This window comes from Neovison vison, chromosome 8 (genome assembly GCF_020171115.1).
Source record: "Neovison vison isolate M4711 chromosome 8, ASM_NN_V1, whole genome shotgun sequence".
NCBI classification, from domain to species: domain Eukaryota; kingdom Metazoa; phylum Chordata; class Mammalia; order Carnivora; family Mustelidae; genus Neogale; species Neogale vison.
In genome coordinates this window covers 84,181,038-84,199,951 of record NC_058098.1, presented here as the reverse complement: position 1 = coordinate 84,199,951, position 18,914 = coordinate 84,181,038, and the positions used below count along the sequence as shown (strand labels likewise).

At 37.9% G+C, this 18,914-nt stretch overlaps 1 protein-coding gene across 3 annotated transcripts in view; it reads right to left on the bottom strand.

Moving 5' to 3' along the window:
• Positions 1-18,914, bottom strand: part of COMMD1 (copper metabolism domain containing 1) — a 259,154-nt gene that overhangs the window by 22,715 nt on the left and 217,525 nt on the right. Inside the window, exon 4 of one of the 3 annotated variants that reach the window (XR_006386211.1) lies at positions 7,469-7,528. The exons of 1 other annotated variant lie outside the window; for it this stretch is intronic. The gene's annotated coding sequence lies outside the window, so the exon portion shown is untranslated. Of the gene's footprint in view, positions 1-7,468; positions 7,529-15,180; positions 15,936-18,914 lie in introns of those variants that run through there. One more of the 3 variants, XM_044264056.1, reaches the window with a different exon arrangement.

Genomic DNA, 18,914 nt, shown 5'->3' with positions numbered 1-18,914 from the left:
ACAGGGGTTACTGCTAGGGAAGAGGAGGACACCAGGATAGATGACATTGGTCCTAGGGGACATTAGTTTTAATCTGAAAGGATTAAATGCTTTTTAAGGGCACTGTATCCACGTATTATTTGCATAAAGTTAAAACTAAAACAAAATAACTCCTTGAAGATAGATATGTCTACAAGCTGCCAACCAAATCCAAGATCAGGGTTCTGAGCTCCTGGAATCAGAGGCACCCTCTCACTCCTGGAATTCAATCCCTCCTTTACTGGCCCAGGCCTCTAGGGGACCTTACACTTCTGCCCTCCCCCTATATATGCCAGGGCATTCTGGTAACTTTGTGGCATATCAAGTCTGATTAAGACTCCTAATGGCCTCTGAAAGGCACTGAGAAGATGATGATTCTCCTCCCTTCTCTGCATTTATAATTAAAAATAAAAACACTGGGGCGCCTGGGTGGCTCAGTGGGTTAAGCCTCTGCCTTCGGCTCAGGTCATGATCTCAGGGTCTTGGGATCGAGCCCTACATCGGGCTCTCTGCTCGGAAGGGAGCCTGCTTCCCGTCTCTCTCTGCCTGCCTCTCTGCCTACTTGTGATCTCTCTCTTTCAAATAAATAAATAAATAAAATCTTTAAAAAAATACTATGAAAGTAAAGAAATACCACAGAGTACTGATTTTTCCTATGACTATGATGATGCTTTTGATAGTTGAAAAACTAGATCTCTCGAGACACTTTGAGGTTTAGCTGGGAGCATGTGTTTAATTCTGAACAGCTGGGTGATTTAGCTCCTGGCAATGTAAGGGTGAGAAATGGAACAAATCACCAGCAATCTTCACTCCTTCTCCAATATAAGATTTTTTTTTTTAAATGGAAGAGAAGGACAAATATTTGATCACTGTGTGTCTCCTGAAACTAACTCCTTAACAAACCATGAACACAGTTAATTGGTCAAACTTCCAGGTGCAAAACTAGGTGTGGTATTTTATCTACAAAGAAGGGGCCTGCTGTCATGCAGTGCAACCACTTCTGTCCTGGGACTCCCATAAGGCAACAGGGACTTGCTGGGTCTTGCCCCTCCAGCATTGGTTCCCCGGCTGCTTGCCCACAGGAGCTGCAGGCTGATTCTCCTGGGATCAGATCCCCAGTGAAGAGATTTCTCCAGCTCTTCAGGGATCTTAGAATCAAATTCCCTTAGCTTTTTATTCAACTGTTCCCTATGTATACAGGGAGAGGGAAAGGGACTTTTTGTTAAACTTTCACATTATTCTTCTCCATTTACTAAAATCACATGCATAAGGATCAATGAAGATAAGGATCGGCTTTTCCCACCTGTCTGGTTATTATTATTTACATATTTACTGTTTACTATTTATTTATTTACTTCCTAATATGATGGGGAAAGATTTTTCTCTAAATTCTCTATAAGTTTTATATATATATATATATATTTTTTTTTAAAGATTTTATGTAATTATTTGACAGAGATCACAAGTAGGCAGAGAGGCAGGCAGAGAGAGAGGAGGAGGCAGGCTCCCCACTAAGCAGAGAGCCCGATGCGGGGCTCGATTCCAGGACCCTGAGATCATGACCTGAGCCGAAGGTAGAGGCTTTAACCACTGAGCAACCCAGGCGTCCCCCTCTCTATAAGTTATATTTGAAGTGGTGGTACACTAACTGGCAAATGGCTATTTCTATAGTTTAATGGACGACAGAGTAACCTATGAAGTGATCTGCTTTCATTCAGCTCAGGAGGGGATCTGAAGATAGACACCTTCAAGGTGGATGAGGTCCAAAGCCAGGTGGTCCTTCTGTGCCCACAGGATTTGGCACCTCACCTCTACCCCTGGCCTGGCGAGCAAGTCTAAGTCAGATGGGGGCTCCAGGGAAGAAAAAAAATGTTACGTGTCCCCTCTGTCTTCTTGTGCCATTCTTTGGCTGATACTGGTTAACCGTAGATATAAACCCTTTTGGCAAATTTCAGTTTTATATTGACAACCTTCCCTCCCTTTAAATCTTCCACACTGAACTCTATTTTGAGGGACAGGGCAGGTGGCAAAAGAATCCTGAAGGGTGGAGTGAACATATTCCTTCCTGGCATCTGGAGTAGTTCAGAGGATAAACTTTAACTGACTGGATGTTACTTACCCTGGGACTGTTCTAACTGGAAGATCCCAGGATTTCTCACAAAAAGCTGACAGAATATAAAAATTCTTATTACCTCAGTTTCCTGGATCTTTGCCTACAGGGTCTAATGAAAGTGAGAGTGGGGAGAGAGCTTTTCTTTATCTAAATTTAGATTAATGGGGAAAAATATGTGTGAAACTAGTTCATTGGGTATATCAACTCCAGTACTCTTGTTTTCAATCAATCCTTTTCCTCCCAAAGACGGTCATTGTTTTCTTTTGCCTTTTTTTTTTTTTTAAGATTTTATTTATTTATTTGAAAGAGAGCAGAAAGGGGGTGGGGACCAAAGGGAGAGGGAGAAGCAGGCTCCCCACTGAGCAGGAAGCCCAAGGCAGATCCTTAATTGACTGAGCACACCTCTTTTTTTTTTTAAGATTTTATATTTTTTGTATTATTATTATTTATTTGAGAGAGAAAGTGAGAGAGGGGAGGGTCAGAGGGAGAAGCAGACTCCCTGCTGATTGAAGAGCCCAATGTGAGACTCGATCCTGGGACTCCGGTATTATGACCGAAGCCAAAGGCAGTCACTTAACCAACTAAGCCACCCCTGCCGCCTGCCTCTGACTTTGGTGTCATTTGTCATAAGGTATGGAAAACCATAGGTCTGACTAGGCTTTCCTCTCATTTTGTTCTGTCTTAAAAGCCGAGCTTTATAACCAATGAGAATATTCTCTGCTCTCTGCCAACTGTTGGATGCACATACCAGCATGCATCTGGCAACAAGCCCACTAGGCTGTGGCTCAAATACCCAGCATTGTCTTTGTCCGACTGTGCCAGTTCTCAGAGGAATTTGTTTTAAGGGGTCCCTAAGGGGACTTTGTCATCTCAACCTTCCTTGTCACTAATTTGGCCAGAAAGAAACGTGGTTTGCATCCCATTTGCAGCTAGATCTTTCTTAGGCTAATTCTGGGAGTAAGTTTGCTGGATCGTGTGAGGGGTCCATTTTTGCACTCTCCTTTGGGGATGCCTCTTTGGTCCGCTGTTAAGCTGCAAAAAGGCTTATTGGTTTAAATCACTATTGAGACTAATAGAAGATCCTACTTGTCAATGGCCAGATGATGGTCCTCTAAATTGGCTATATTTGAAAGGAAAAAATTTCCTTTTAGAGATCTCTCACTGTCTTATTGGTATCACAGCTAGCAGTAGGGACTCCCTTAACAAGATCAAAAAACAGACAGAGACTAATAACAAAAATCAAAGTCCATTCAGACCCCTTCCTACTTGCCTTCAGACATTTATGGATACTGTAAAAAAAATTAGGACATTGGAAATACAACTGTCCTGCATGTAAGAAGAAAAGAAAAAAAAATGAGAGCAACAGTCCTTATCTTACAAATCTTTGCAAAACTAAAAAAATGCAACTCTAGACGAAATCAAACATCCATCTATTTCTTTTTTTTTCTTTTTTTTTTCCAATCCTAAAACCTCCTCTATTTATCTCAAATAACTCGCAAATTATTGGCCTTAGAAAACCAAAGTCCCTCTTGGAGAAACTTGCATTCTTTCTCTGTCCCTTGAAGATATAAATCTTACCATGTCTTTGAAATATAAAGACTCCAGGAGATAGCTAAAATAACACCCACACTTGCCTAAGACTAAAGAAAAAAAAAGAAGAAGAAAAGAAATTGAGGCCTTTTAAAAACACAAACTGCAAAAAAGGGCTGAGACTATAGACCACAGTATTTGTTCTTCCAGGAACAAATACAAACCTTAAAATTATTCTCCAGAAATATTAAGAAGCCTTAGGTCATCTGAGCAAATAAACATAAATTATTCCAACTGTTACTTATAACATAGTGAGTTTTATAATGTTTTAAAAGAGAAGCTATAAGATCTCTGTATTTGTCGATATGTATGTCTATTTCTGCTAGATCTAGATATGGTGTTTTTTCTCCCTCCGATGGTATTGCCAAAATAGTTAGAAAAAGTTCATTTGATTAGCTTAAAGAAAAGGGCTTATATAACTTTAGCATTCATAAAAATTCTCAAAAATAAAATAGAAACTTAATCTAAATGTATTTCAGGTTCACATGACATAGAAAAATATTCAGTATAAAGCTAATTTAAGGTTGCTGGTTTGATTAAAATAGATGTGTCTTTGACTTACCAAAATTGTATATAATCCAGACACACAACTTTTTATTCTATCTGGCTTTCTTAATCAAATAAGTTCATGTTATCTCTAACTTTGAATGGTGGCTGATTTTGTCTAATGTCTCATGAAATTTTCATAGGTAATCTAAACATAGTTGTTGAGAGTAAATGATTTAGATATATGTAAATGAGCGAAGAGCTCTTCAGTGAACTTTATAACAAAAATTATGTTTTATGGGGGGTGCCTGGCTGGCTCAGTCAATGTAGCATGCAACGCTTGATCTCAGGGTCATGAGTTCAAGCCTCACCAGGGGTTAGAGCTTAGTTTAAAAAAAAAAAAAAAAAGTTCAAAAACTGTTTTGGGAGGCACCTGGGTGGCTCAGTGGATTAAAGCCTCTGCTTTTGGCTCAGGTCATGATCCCAAGGTCCTGGGATCGAGCCCTGTATTGGGCTTTCTGCTCGGCAGAGAACTTGCTTCCTTTCCTCTCTCTCTGCCTGCCTTTCTGCCTACTTGTGATCTCCATCTGTCAAATGAATAAACAAAATCTTTAAAAAACAAAAAAAAAAATGTTTTGGGTGCCTGGGTGCCTCAGTAGGTTAAGCGTCCACCTTAGGCTCACGTCATGATCCCAGGGTCCTGGGATCCAGCCCTAGGCTGGGCTCCCTATTCAGCAGGGAGCCTGCTTCTCCCTCTCCTCCCTGCTCATGCTCTCTCTTGTTCTCTCTCAATAAATAAAATCTTAAAAAAAAAAATTTTTTTTTTTGCTTTATGGTATGTGTAGGCAAAAATAGTTTCCAAAATCTTTTTGGGAGCCTGAAACTTTAAAAGTTTGCTAAGTTAAATTAAATAATAAGTTAAATTCATTAAGTACCTAAATCATTTCCAAATAAGATAAAATACTGAACACTAATTACTGCCCTTTCTGCCTATGAAAGCCTTCCTTTTTACACAGATACTTGGAGCTCCTTTCTATTTGGTAAAAAGAATGCTACTCTATTCATGACTCTTGCCAATTGGATCCTCAAATGTACTTAGTTGAATTTTTTTTAACACTAATACAGAGGAACTAAAGATATTGGGTTTGTTGGTAAATATGTCTTGTTAAGTTATGATGAAAGACTGTATTATGAAGAGGCATATGTTTCTAGAAATTATAAAATATATTAATAAATTTGCCAATCTACAGATTGCTGGTATAATAGACAATTCACAATTGCTTACTACTTCATTGTCAGTAGAAATTAAAGGTTCTAAGAGTTAAGAATTTTAATATATGTGATTGAAACTATTAGAAATATCAAGGGAAACTGTCTATAAGAAAAGTTGCATATGTTTTGGGTAAGATGAGTTATGAGGCATGGCGATGTTTTTGTTAAGGGGAAGAAAGTAAATTTTTCTTAAAGCAAATCTGGCTATAAGAAAAAGGGACAAAATCTGGATGTAGAAAAGAAAGTCATAGGTTTATGGAAAAGGAATCTTCAGAGACACACATTTTTTTTTTTAAGATTTTATTTATTTATTTGAGAGAGAGACAGTGAGAGAGAGCATGAGAGGCGAGAAGGTCAGAGAGAGAACCATAGAGGACCATACAGCTGGGAGGACCATATGGACCATAGAGGACCATAGAGCTGGGAGCCCGATGCGGGACTCGATCCTGGGACTCCAGGATTGTGACCTGAGCCGAAGGCAGCTGTCTTACCAACTGAGCCACCCAGGAGCCCTTCAGAGACACATTTTACGTATGGTAGAGACTGCCTAACATTGGAACGAATTTAATTAAGTAAATGAGTTTTAATATCAAAAGTAAGCTGGTGCAAAATTAAAATTTGGATTTTCTCTGTGTTCAAAGGACAGTGTTCTTAGACTATTGGTCTGCTCTTGATAATAAGAAATTATGAAGGGTTTTTCTTTGCTCTTAATCTGTCTAGAAAACAAAATTCTGTGTTTTATCAAAATAACGTCCTATGCTTCATGTTGTCTTTATGAGACCTTTCATTACTTAAGAAAATAGAATCTTCTCAATATGAAAAGAGCTGTTTTTCTTTTTTATGATCATTTAACTTTCTGTATTTGTCTGCAAAGTCTTTGTCACCATGGTTTAGTGGATAACTAAGGTAATGTTTCACAGTGATCTCTGATCCTATATGACCAAGTGTTTTAAAACCTTTTTGACATGTTGACAAACTATCCAAAATTAAAACCCTAAATGAAGCCATTTTAACCTCAAAATAACTTTGAAGTTTTTCAGAGGGTTCCTAAAAAATCACAAGATTTTTATCTCTCCTTGTAAAAGACATTAAATGAACTAGGCTTATTTGATAAGCTAAAATACATGAAAAACATTGTCAAATAAATGGTGGATAATCTTCTCAGGTTATATTGTATGGATAAATATTAATTTAAGTGTTCTAGAAATTGTACAAAATTCCTAAAAATTCTGATAAGTACTGGCATGTCATCAGTCATAATCCTAGTTATTATTTTAAAATGTTGTATGTCACAGAAATAACCAAATTTCCTTGTCAATCGCATTGTAATGAACCCTAATTAGACCTTTAACCAGGCCATTTTAAAGTCTTTTGTCATTTACAGTCATTCTTTTGCTCTAATGCTTTTATAGAAGTGTTCCTGCAAAAATGCTTCTATTGGATTTCTGATAACTTTAAGATCATAAATCTGAGCTTGATAAAAATTTCTAGAGAAACAGGAACTTGCTCAAGGAGAACAAAAATGAATTACATAGGACTGAATAAACTGAGGAAAATGAATATAATTTTTATCAACTTTGATTTGTAATAGTACGGTTCTTTAATTTTTAATTTTCCAGATAAAAGGAAAATTTCCTCTAACTATGCCTTACAGCAACTTGATAAATTATATCTGTGCAGAGTTGAAACATTTATCTTTCTCCCTACTGTGTATCCCTCTAGAACTCAAAAGCTCTTAATGAATATTCTTACTCTGGCAACATGTTTATTTGCTAAGTTCAATAAGAATCTGTTCTCATTGTAATGCCACTACTGAAAACATTGGTTATATTACTTAGGCTTTGACTGGAATGTCATAGTTGAGAGATATACATAGATTCATATATGACCAGATAGCTTTAAGAAACTAAGGTTGACTTAATGGAGCCAATAAAGCCCTTTGGAAATAGCAGGCTGATGCCTTGTTTACAGTGTTCCCAGCAGCCTTACCAAGTGAGTAAAAAAAGTCACTTCCTGGCAGATGCAGAAACCTCAGGATATTTTGGGGACCTGGAAAAGAGATAAAATAACCCAAAGCTATAGGTATTGCAAGCAAAGTCTAATGACAAGTATTTGGCAGCTAAACATTCAATCTGGAGATTCCTTCTGAAAGGTCCCAGCAAAGTAGATTTAAAAGAACCTACATGAGGGGCGCCTGGGTGGCTCAGTGGGTTGGGCCACTGCCTTCGGCTCAGGTCATGATCTCAGGATCCTGGGATCGAGTCCTGCGTCAGGCTCTCTGCTCAGCAGGGAGCCTGCTTCCTCCTCTCTCTCTCTCTGCCTGCCTCTCTGCCTACTTGTGATCTCTCTCTGTCAAATAAATAAATAAAATCTTTAAAAAAAAATAAAAAAATAAAAGAACCTACATGATTGGGGCGCCTGGGTGGCTCAGTGGGTTGGGTCTCTGCCTTTGGCTCGGGTCATGATCTCAGGGTCCTGGGATCAAGCCCCACACTGGGCTCTCACTCAGTGGGGAGCCTGCTTCCCCTTCTATCTCTTCTTGCTGCTCTGCCTACTTGTGACCTCTCTCTCTCTGTGTCAAATAAATAAAATCTTTAAAAAAAAAATAAAAGAACCTACATGATCAATTGCTATTCCTATTGCACTTAAGCAGAAATAATGAAGCCAAATTTATTGAAACAAGGCTTAGTTTGCAAACAAATTAGTCCTAGTTTGGCTATCTTTGGTAGAAATGAGGGTGACTGTTGAGAGAAAAAAAACTGTTTCAATGGAACACCTTGTGGATATTCGATTCTCATTTTCAACTGGACTAAATCCTTAATTCTTGTTTCTTCCAATATCTGGCTACAACCCTCCAAAATTCTAATTTTTCTCCTGCCCTTCTGACTTGGAACCATTGAAAACTAAGTGTCCTTTTCCCTGAAGCCCTATAGACTGAATATAAATGCCTTGAGAATATAAATGCCTTCGAGAAATCACTATAACAGCTCATATATGGGTAACACTTGTGCCAGTTGCTGTGTGGCCACTTAGAATGATTATCAGGGGTATTCAAACTGCAACCCAGGAAAATCTAGCAGATTGCCACTGCCTGCCTTCACTCTACCTTAAGATACCTCAAGTTGGACATTTAAAAATCTTCTAAATTGGCTGCCATCCAAACTCAGAAACTGGTTTATAATTTGCTCCAATTATTACCCATTGTTTAAAATTTCCTTAGAAATGCCTCTTGTTTAATACCTGCTTACTTGAACCACAGGCCTACTTTGGAAGTGTACCTGCATCACAGCCTGCTAAAATGAGTTCAGCTGAGCTGACCTATTCTCAGGACTAAAAGACCAACTCAACTTGTAGACTGTAAACTTCTTTTTTTTTAGACTGTAAACTTCTTGGACAAGTTTTAAAGGCAGTACTATAGAGAAGGAAAATGTGGGTTTTTAAGAAGCAGAAGGCCCAGGAAGAATCTTCAACTTTCCTCTCGGTGCCTAGAACAATTTAGATGGAGGACCTCCTCCAGGAAGGGAGCTATCACCAGAGATAACCACAGCATAACATAAACTAGGGTTGGTGGACCGGGAGGAACTTGGTAGTCTATTAAAATTCCTGTGTCCCACTGTTTCTGTATGGCCTAGCAAACATTTGTTTACCAAACATATTTACTCTTTTTCATCTTCCTGTGAATTGTCTTCCTTCCCTTTGAAATCCCAGACCCCATCCTGTTCTCATTCATTGAGAATGACAATATAAACCTCAATTGTCTGACTACCTGTGGGCCTCCTATTCTTATTGAATCCCCATAAATTTTATTTTCTTCTGCTAAAATGTCAATTTAATTCTTAGACCAGCCAAAAGAACCTTCAACAGTGGAGTAAAATTTTCCCACCCCAAGAACCACCTTCTCAATTCCCCTTCCTTTTCTAGAACCTAGGCCCCAGGGGTTCTCTTCAGAAGGAAGATAAGCAACCCTTGAAAGAACAACAGACCTCATCTCCCTTCTAAGTCAGAACGGGTCCACAGCTCTGCCAGGGATGCTACAGAAACTGCTTCTGGCCTCAGCTCCCCAAGGAGGGAGTGAGCTTTGGGGTTTGTTCACTTGCACAGTCCCATGTCTGTTAGCAGTCATAGGTTCTCTTGCTCGGGCTATGTTTAGCTCTGTTTGTCTTCCATGGGAACACAACTGCATGCATCTCCCTTTTCTCAGCTCTCCATTTCTCACAGCTCATCACCAAGAACCTGAGCCCCAGATAATGAGCCAGGTATGATCCAGGTTTGTAAACACCCACCAAGAAAAAAGAAAGACCATTTCTATGAAGAGGTGTGACCCACACATTCCTGGAAATGTGATGTATATGGAGAGTTAAAGTCCCTACTATTATTGTATTACTGTCCATTTTCCCCTTTTTGTCTGTTAATATTTGTTTTATATATTTAGGTGTTCCTTCACTGGGTGCAGAAATATTTGCAAGAGTTTCATCTTGATGGATTGAGCCCTTTATCTCTATGTAATGCCCTTCTTTATCTCTTGTTATAGGCTTTGTTTTAAAGTCTATTTGTCTGATAAAAGTATTGCTACCCCAACTTTCATTTCCATTTGCATGGAGTATCTTTTCTGATCCCTTCATTTTCACCTTTTGTGTGTCTTTAGAACTGAGTCTCTTATATAGGCAGCATATAGATGAGTCTTGTATTTTATCCATTCAGCCATGCTTTGTCTTTTAATTTAAGCATTTAGTCCATTTCTATTTAAAGTAATTACTGATAGGTATGTATATATTGTCATTTTGTTGATTTTTTTCTAATTGTTTTTATAGTTCTTCTCTGTTCATCTTCTTTTGCATGCTTCCCTTGTGATTTAATGACTTTATCTTTAGTGTTACAACTGGATTCCTCTTTATTTTTGGTCTGCCTCTTAGAGGTTTTTATCTTGTGGTTATCATGAAGTTCACAAAGAACGTTATATACAGCTGTCTATTTTCAATTGGTGGTCGCCTAAATTCAAACGCATTCTAAAAGCACTACACTGTAGCTCCACTTTATGTTCTGACATCATCCTTTCCATCTTTTCATTCTGTGTGTCCCTTAACTCATTATTGTAGATATAGTTGGTTTCACTACTCTTTCAACTTTCACACTAGCTTTATGAATACCACTACTATATGTTTGCCTTTACCAGTGAGATTTTTAAAAAATATGTATTTATTTATTTCTTTTTATAGTCTTTTCTTTTCTTCTTAAAGAACTCCTTTTAGTATTTCTCAATAAAGCCAGTTTAGTGGTAGCAAACTCTTTCAGCTTTTGCTTGTCTGGGAAACTCTGTATCTCCCCTTCAATATGAATGATAACCTTGCCAGGTAAAGTATTCTTGGTTTTAAGTTTTTTCCTTTTAGTACTTTGAATATATTGTGCCATTTCCTTCTGGTTACAAAGTTCCTGCTGAAAAATCAGCTTATAGACTTATGGACAATCGGTTATATGTAACCAATTGCTTTTCTGTTATTCCTTCTATTTTTGAATTTTAATTATGATGTATTTTTGTGTGGATCTCTTTGGGTTTATCTTGTTTGGAACTCTCTTTGCCTCTTGAGCCTGGTTGTCTGTTTCCTTTTTCAGGTCAGAAATGTTTTCAGCTATTATTTCTCCAAGTACATTTTCTGCCTACTTCTCTCTCTTTTCCCTCTGAGACCCTATGATTCAAATGTTAGTATGCTTGATGTTCCAGAAGTCCCTTAAACTTATCCTTATTTTTAAAAATTCTTGTTTCTTTTTGCCGTCAGCTTGGGAGATTTCCATTACCCTTCTTCCAGACAACTGATCCATTCATCTGAATCATTTAATCTCTACTTTTTCCCTGTAGTGTATTTTTTGTTTTTGTTGTATCTTTCAGCTGTGATCGATGTTTCTGAAATGATGCTTTCAAAGAGTAACTAGTAATATATTTTTGTGTGCATAGAGAATATCTGGAAGGAAACAGACCAAACTGTTATAACTACTTCTAGGGAAAGAGATTTTTTACCTTTATTTTTTTTCCAAAGATTTTTTTAAGTAATCTCTGCACCCAATGTGAGACTCAAATTTATAACCCTGAGGCCAAGAGTTGCATGCTCTTCTGACTGAGCCAGCCAGGCACCCCAGAAGAGAGGTATTTTTTTAAAAGCAGAAAGCAAGGGAGAATCATGTTTTGCTCAAGTTTTGTACTGATTTAAAAATTAAATTATGAAAAAATAAAAAATTATGAGTAATTTTTAAAATGAGCATAGTATTTTTTAGATAGAGAGCGAGCAAGGGAGGGGCAGAGGGACAGGGAGAGAAAGAATCCTAAGCAGACTCTACACTCAGCACAGAACCTGACACAGGGCTCAATCTCATGACCCTGAGATCATGCCCTCAGCCAAAATCAAGAGTCGGATGATCGACTGAGCCACCCCAGTGCCTCTAATGAGCTTGTATTACTTTTAAATTAAAATGTTAAAAAAAATTTTTTTTTGATCTCTGTTCTATGCACCATAGGTAGACCATGTTGAGAAAACCATAATAGTGAGGAAGCAGCTGCTATAAAATTCACGACAGACATTGTTGCAATGAAGGAATGGCCAAGAGTTGTTATATTTAGTAAGCTTGGATCATGGCTGTCCAGGGAGGATAAAGACAATCTGCTGCCTACCTGGGTACTGAGGACAGCCAGGAAGCCCCATGTGGTAATAGACTTGTCTTACACACTGCTTCCGAAAATGAGTGGCACTGAGTGGACAGTAAGGCCAAGGTCATCAGAAACATCATTAGGTTCTACAAAGAGCCTCAGCAGCCTCGGCACAGAGGCAGGTCTAACATGGTTAGGTCTAACAGGTTGCAAATGACATAGGACATTACATCCCCTAGGTCACATCTGTATACAAAAGCCATAACTCTAGGAACGGTCATTATGTAAACACAACGAGCAAGGACACAGGTATTTTTTTCAAGCATATATTCTTTTGGAGGGAATATGGAAATGGAAGATACTGCCTTGAGGTCTCTTCTTGACCATGGCCTTATGTAAGTCCTCTGCCCATCTGTCCAGATATTTCCCCCCCTTTTAAAGATGGCAAAAAGGGTTTCTACCAAAAGCTTCCCAGTCATCTTGAGATCAGTGCCAAATCTTAGCCATGATTCCAAAAACAGCCATTATTTATGAATCATAAACCCTCCCAATTTATTTTTATTTCTTTAATGTAAAAACAGTATAATAACAGTATTAAGGACTTTAACTATTTTCATTTTTCAGCCTAAATTTCTTTTCAATTAATAGTTTAATACTTATTGCACTTGTGCAATCCATATTTCCCCACTTTCTTTTTCTTCCCTGTCTGCCTCCTCTGAATAAACAGAATTTGAAACAGAAACCTAGCCAAGGAGTACCTGGCTGGTTCAGGCAGTAGAGCATGCAACTCTTGATCTCAGAGTTGTGAATTCAAGCCCCATTTTGGGCATTGAAGCCTATTTAAAAAGAAAAGAAAACTAGCCAAGAGTAGATAGATAAAAGAGAAAAAAAGCCCAATTATAGTCCTTGGTGAGTAAATGATATAAATACTCATATTTTGCTATGTGCTCACATATAGGTTTAGTATTTTATTCTGATAATATATGTACTAAACTGGCAAGATACGTTAGTTTGCACTAGGAAGCAGGCCTAGGCAGGTTCCTTTATAATAAAGGTTACTTCAGTGTTGTATTCAGTCATGATGCTATGACCATCATGACCATTCCCAGGTAACGGAGAACTGAGATCTGACTGAACTTAGATTAAAAAATTGCTATTTCTAAAATTTTGAGGTAAAAAATGATATACTTTACAGCTAGAGGTAAGTGCAAACTACTTATGTTCTGCTTGACTTTTCCCTTCTAGCTAAGTCATCACATAAAATACTGAAAAAAATTGGCTGGAAAGTTGGGATAGCTAAAATTGTAAGGTGGCAATTGTCCTACTAAGGCCCATCCCTTCCAGCATCCTGTTCTTTTAGGAAAATATTCAGTCATTTCTGAGCTGACTCTAGAAGGCTTCCTTCTTATCCTTGTCCCTTCACTAATTTAGATATTTATTGTGTACTCTAGAAAACATTATTTTCTAACATCTGTTTAACATTTAATATCCTCAAATTTCCATTCATATTCTGTTTTCCAAAATTTCACTCAGGTCTAAAAAAAGAATTTCAGTAACCAATAGCTTGACACCATGTCAGTTATTAAAGATTTCAGATACTCAATGTCATCCTTTGCTTTTCACCACCTTCTTGCATTTGGGAGAGACTTCAGTCAAATGAAATTTTTAAGTGCAGTAGTTCCTTCTGAATCATCATTAAAGAAGACAAAACCCCCAAATAACACAATTAAAATGGGCAGAGGACCTAAATAGACATTTTTTCCCCAAAAGTCATACAAATGGCCAACAGATATGTGAAAAGATGCTCAGCATTATTAATCATCGGGGAAATGCAAACCAAAATCACAATGAGATATCACCTCACATTTGTCTGAATGGCTAAAATCAAAAAGACAAGAAATAACAAATGCTAGCAAGAATACGGAGAAAGGGGAAACCTGTACTTTCGGTGAGAATGCCAAATGGGGAAACCACTATGGAAAACAGTATGGAGGTTCCTCAGAAAATTAAAAATAGAATTAACATATGATCTAATAATTCCACTACTAGATATTTTCCCAAAGAAAAAGAAAATATTAATTCAAAAAGATAAATGCACCCCTTTGTTTACTGAAGCATTATTTGCAATAGCCAAGATATGGAAGAAATCCAAGGGTCCATCCACAGATGAATAGATAAAGAAGATGTGGCATGCGCATGCGCGCGCGCGCCCGCGCGCGCGCGCACACACACACACACACACACAGGAATATTATTCAACCATCCAAGACAATGAAATCTTGACATGTGCAGCAACATGAATGGATCTACAGAATATAATGCTAAGTGAAATAAGTTAGAGAAAGAAAAATATCATATATTTCATTCATATGTGGAATTAAAGAAACAAAACAAATCAACAAGGAAAAAAGACAAACAGACTCTTGAATATGGAAAACAAACTGGTGGTTGCCAGAGGGGAGGTGGGTGGACAGGATGAGTGAAATAAATAAAGGGGATAAAAAAACAGTAACACTTGAGGAAGGGAGGTTAAGTAAAGGAAAGGGTGGGGGGCGGCTATAATGGTAAAATTTAAGCCTTCCCTGATAAAGCCAAAAGAAACCAGAGCTTCCAAGAAAAGCCAGGCCTGAGATTAAGGAAAATCATTTGCTCCTATCAACCTGAAACTACTGAAGGCTTAAGTTTCTTTCTGACTCTATTCTAAGAGCAAATTTTGGCTTGTCTGGACTGTTTCTAAACAGACTGAAGTTAGAGTGCTTATTGCTCAAGTAGGGACAATTTCTACAAGGACTAATTCAGGATAAAGCCCATTTTAATTCTGCCCCACAGTTCTTGAACTCAAAGTGATTTTAACCTAGGATTACCGAGGTAGGAAATCAAGTGGCATCTGCTGGGACCCTTATGCCAGTTTTCTTCTTCCCTGGTCCTTTCTCCACACTTGCCCTATTCCCACGGAGAATTCCTGGTTTAAGTTAAGCGTCCCTTGCAAAAATTTACAAAAACAAGTTAGCCCATCCCCAAATTAAAACAAAATAAAACAAACCAAAAAGCAGATAATATCCAATTAGGCAAGAAAGGGAGTGATTTATTTTCATACTTTCTTAGAGGTTATACAAACCAATACCATGTTTCTGGAGAACAATTCGGTAATATTTGTCAAAGTCTTAAAAACCATGTCTTCCACTTCCACAAATTTATTCAAGGAAAGGCAACACTTCACCTAGTTCCAGCCTTCTTCCTGTTATCTCTGTAGGTCAGGCCAATAGGTCATTTAACTGTTCTTAGTGTGGGTCTGTATTCTCACAAAAAAATGTAATAAAAATATATCCCTTTGGTAATCAGATTATTTAAAAAATTACCACTAAATATAACACACACACACACACACACAAAAACACACCCTTTCTAAAGTCACTTGTATTCCAAAGTATTTACTGTTAAATGTGGGACCACCTTCAGCAACCAGTTTTTTTTTTTTACTCCTATTATGAAAAACTCAGTATACATGAACAAGATTTTTCAATGACCTAGGGTTTGGGGGTTATAATAAAAAGCCCATATCCACTTCTGTGGCTATTAATTTTATAGGATGACCTCAACAGAGCTTCAAACCACAATGATTTCCTCTCCCTGTGAGCCCATGGATTGTTCTTTTAGGCTTTCACAGACCTTCACTGGATAGGTGAGTCAATACTAATAGGGTAGCTACAGTTCTTCCTTCCAATGACATCTGGAATCCCATTACATGATGGGATACTCTTCCTCCATTTTATAGCAGAAGACATTATCTAAATTCTCCTGGATCATATGACAGTAGCCCTGGAAACAGAAAGCAAGTTTTAATAGTTTTTAAGCCAAATTACATGCCTTCTCTGAATCTATTTACCATACTGTTTCAAGATGTTTTCTCAAGGGTCCACAGGGGCTACATTTAAGACCTTCTGGTCATTGTTTGCTAACTGCTGGTATGGTTTTAACCTGAGAGGAAGCCCATATTTTCAGCTTGGGTGTTGGAAGAGTTCCTAAAATGTCTGCAAACTGATTTAGGAGGAAATGTTTAACAGAAGAGAACTTAATTCTGCTCTAGAATAAACTCATTAGAACTGACATGTGGTGTAACCACTAACCACGGGAACTACATTTTAGGAACACATTATGTCTCAAAGGCACCTGGAGTTTCTAAATGTTATCAGCATCAGATGATAAAACCTGCTAAACAACAGCCATGGCCTCCATATACTGGTTGACAGCTTCCTCCTTATAGAACATTCTTGGGGTTTGGTATAACTTCTCTCTGAGGACCTAGTTTTTACACTAGTTTTCTTTTAATTTTTCAAAATTTTAAAGTAATTTCTATACTCACAACCCCAAGATCAAGAGTCACGTGTTCTACTGACTGAGCCAGTGAGGTGTCCCCACATTAGTTTTCTTGAAGAGGTTTTATTTGATGACCCAAATGTAAAAGACCTCACACGAGCCCAACAGACATTTTTTCCCTTCATACAAACATGACTTGAGTTAAGTGAAGGGAGTCTCTTTGTGGAAAAGACCATTCAGTTCTAGGTTCCAGAAAAGCTCAAGCTTCTCAGTGGTTCAGATCAAACCAGACCCCCCCAGATTTAGTGAGAATGAATTCAAATGCCTGAATCAGTTCCAGGAGTATTGCAGGTTTTACCAGGATCAGTAAGCCTTTTCTGGGTTAGGCAGGCTCCTCTAAGCATTGGATCAAGACACATGGCTTTTGGTCAGCCTTGTATTTATATGAATAAAATGTTTTCTACCCCCTTTTCTAATTCTTCTATGATTTATCATGTATAAATTCCTAAACTTCCTATTCCAGGAACAAACCACCATAGCAAGGGTTTCTAAAGTCCTACTGAATTCAAGTCTCTAAAGATACAGTCCTGGAAGCCTTCTTATAATTTTATTTTTTATTTTTATTTTTTATCAGTTAAAAAAGACTTTATTAAAGATTTGGTAAAATTTTGAGGGGAAGAAGGCATAATGGTGGCAATTATATAGCCAATATAAAAAATTTTTAAACTGAACATCCCTAGTCTTAAAAGTTCTTTCATTTACCCAATCCCCAGAGGTTTTTACTTTTTTTGTTCATTTTTAATTTTTAAAAATTTTAATTCTGGTATAGTTAACCATACAATGTTGTATTAGTTTCAGGTGTGTAATTAGTGATTCAACAATTCTCTACATTACTCAGGGTCCATCATAAGAGTACTCTTTTTTTTTTTTTAAAGATTTTATTTCTTTATTTGACAGAGAGTGATCACAAGTAGGCAGAGAGGCAGGTAGAGAGAGAGGGGGAAGCGGGCTCCTTGCTGAGCAGAGAGCCCGATGCGTGGCTTGATCCCAGGACCCTGGGATCATGACCTGAGCCGAAGGCAGAGGCTTTAATCTGCTGAGCCACCCAGGCACCCTCCATAAATGTACTCTTAATCCCCTTCACCTGTTTCACCCATTTTCCCACTCACTTCCTCTCTAGTAACCACCAGTTTGCTCTCCATATAGATAAGAGTCTGTTTTATTGGTTTGTCTTTTTTCTTTGTTTTGTTTCTTAAATTCCACATGAGTGAAATCATATGCTATTTGTTTTTCTCTGACTGACTTATTTCACCATTATACTCTATATTCTCATATTCTCCAAATATGTTGTTGCAAATGGCCAAGATTTCTTTCTTTTTTCTGGCTGAGCAATATCAGACACACGCATGTGCGCACACACACACACACACACACACACATCTTCTTTATCCATTCAGCTACTGATGAACATTTAAGTTGCTTCCATATCTTGACTGTTGTAAATAATGCTGCTATAAACATAGGGGTGCATATATCTTTTGAAATTAGCTTTTTCATTTTCTTGGGGTAAATATCCAATAGTGGAATTACTGGATCATATAGTAATTCTATTTTTATTTTTTTGAGGAACATCCATACTGTTTTTCATACTGGATGTGCCAGTTTGCATTCCCAACAACAATGCACAAGGGTTCTTTTTTCTCCACATCCTTGCCCATACTTATTGCTTCTTGTGTTTTTGACTTTACTCATTCGACAGGTGTGAGGTGATTATCTCATTGTAGTCTTGGTTTGTATTTCTCTGATGATGAGTGATGCTGAGCATCTTTTCACAAGTCTGTTGGTCATCTGGATGTTTTCTTTGGAGAAATGCCTGTTCATGTCTTCTGCCCATTTTTAATTGGATTATTTGGGGTTTTGAGGAATTGGGTTTTATCAGTTCTTTTTTTAAATTAACATATATTATTTGTTTCAGGAGTACAGGTCTGTGATTCATCAGTCTTACACAATTCACAGTGCTCACCATAGCACATACCCTCCCCAATGTCCATCACCCAGCCACAGAAGCCTTATTTTTAAAATGCCTTTATGGGGACGCTTGGGTGGTGCAGTTGGTTGGGCAGCTGCCTTCAGCTCAGGTCATGATCCCAGCGTCCTGGGATCAAGTCCCACATCGGGCTCCTTGCCTGGCAGGGAGCCTGCTTCTCCCTCTGCCTACCTCTCTGTCTGCCTGTGCTCACTCTCGCTCCTCTCTCTCTGACAAATAAATAAATAAAATCTTTAAAATGCCTTTATGATGGGGCAGCTAGCTGGCTCGATCAGTGGAGCATGTGACTCTTGATCCTGGGGTTGTGAGTTCGAGCCCCACGCTGGGTATAGAGATTACTTAAAAATAAAATCTTAAAATGAAATAAAATGCTCTTATGAGCATCTCTGCATGCTGAAGTACAAGCAGTACAACTTAAAATTTGAAGAGTGAAT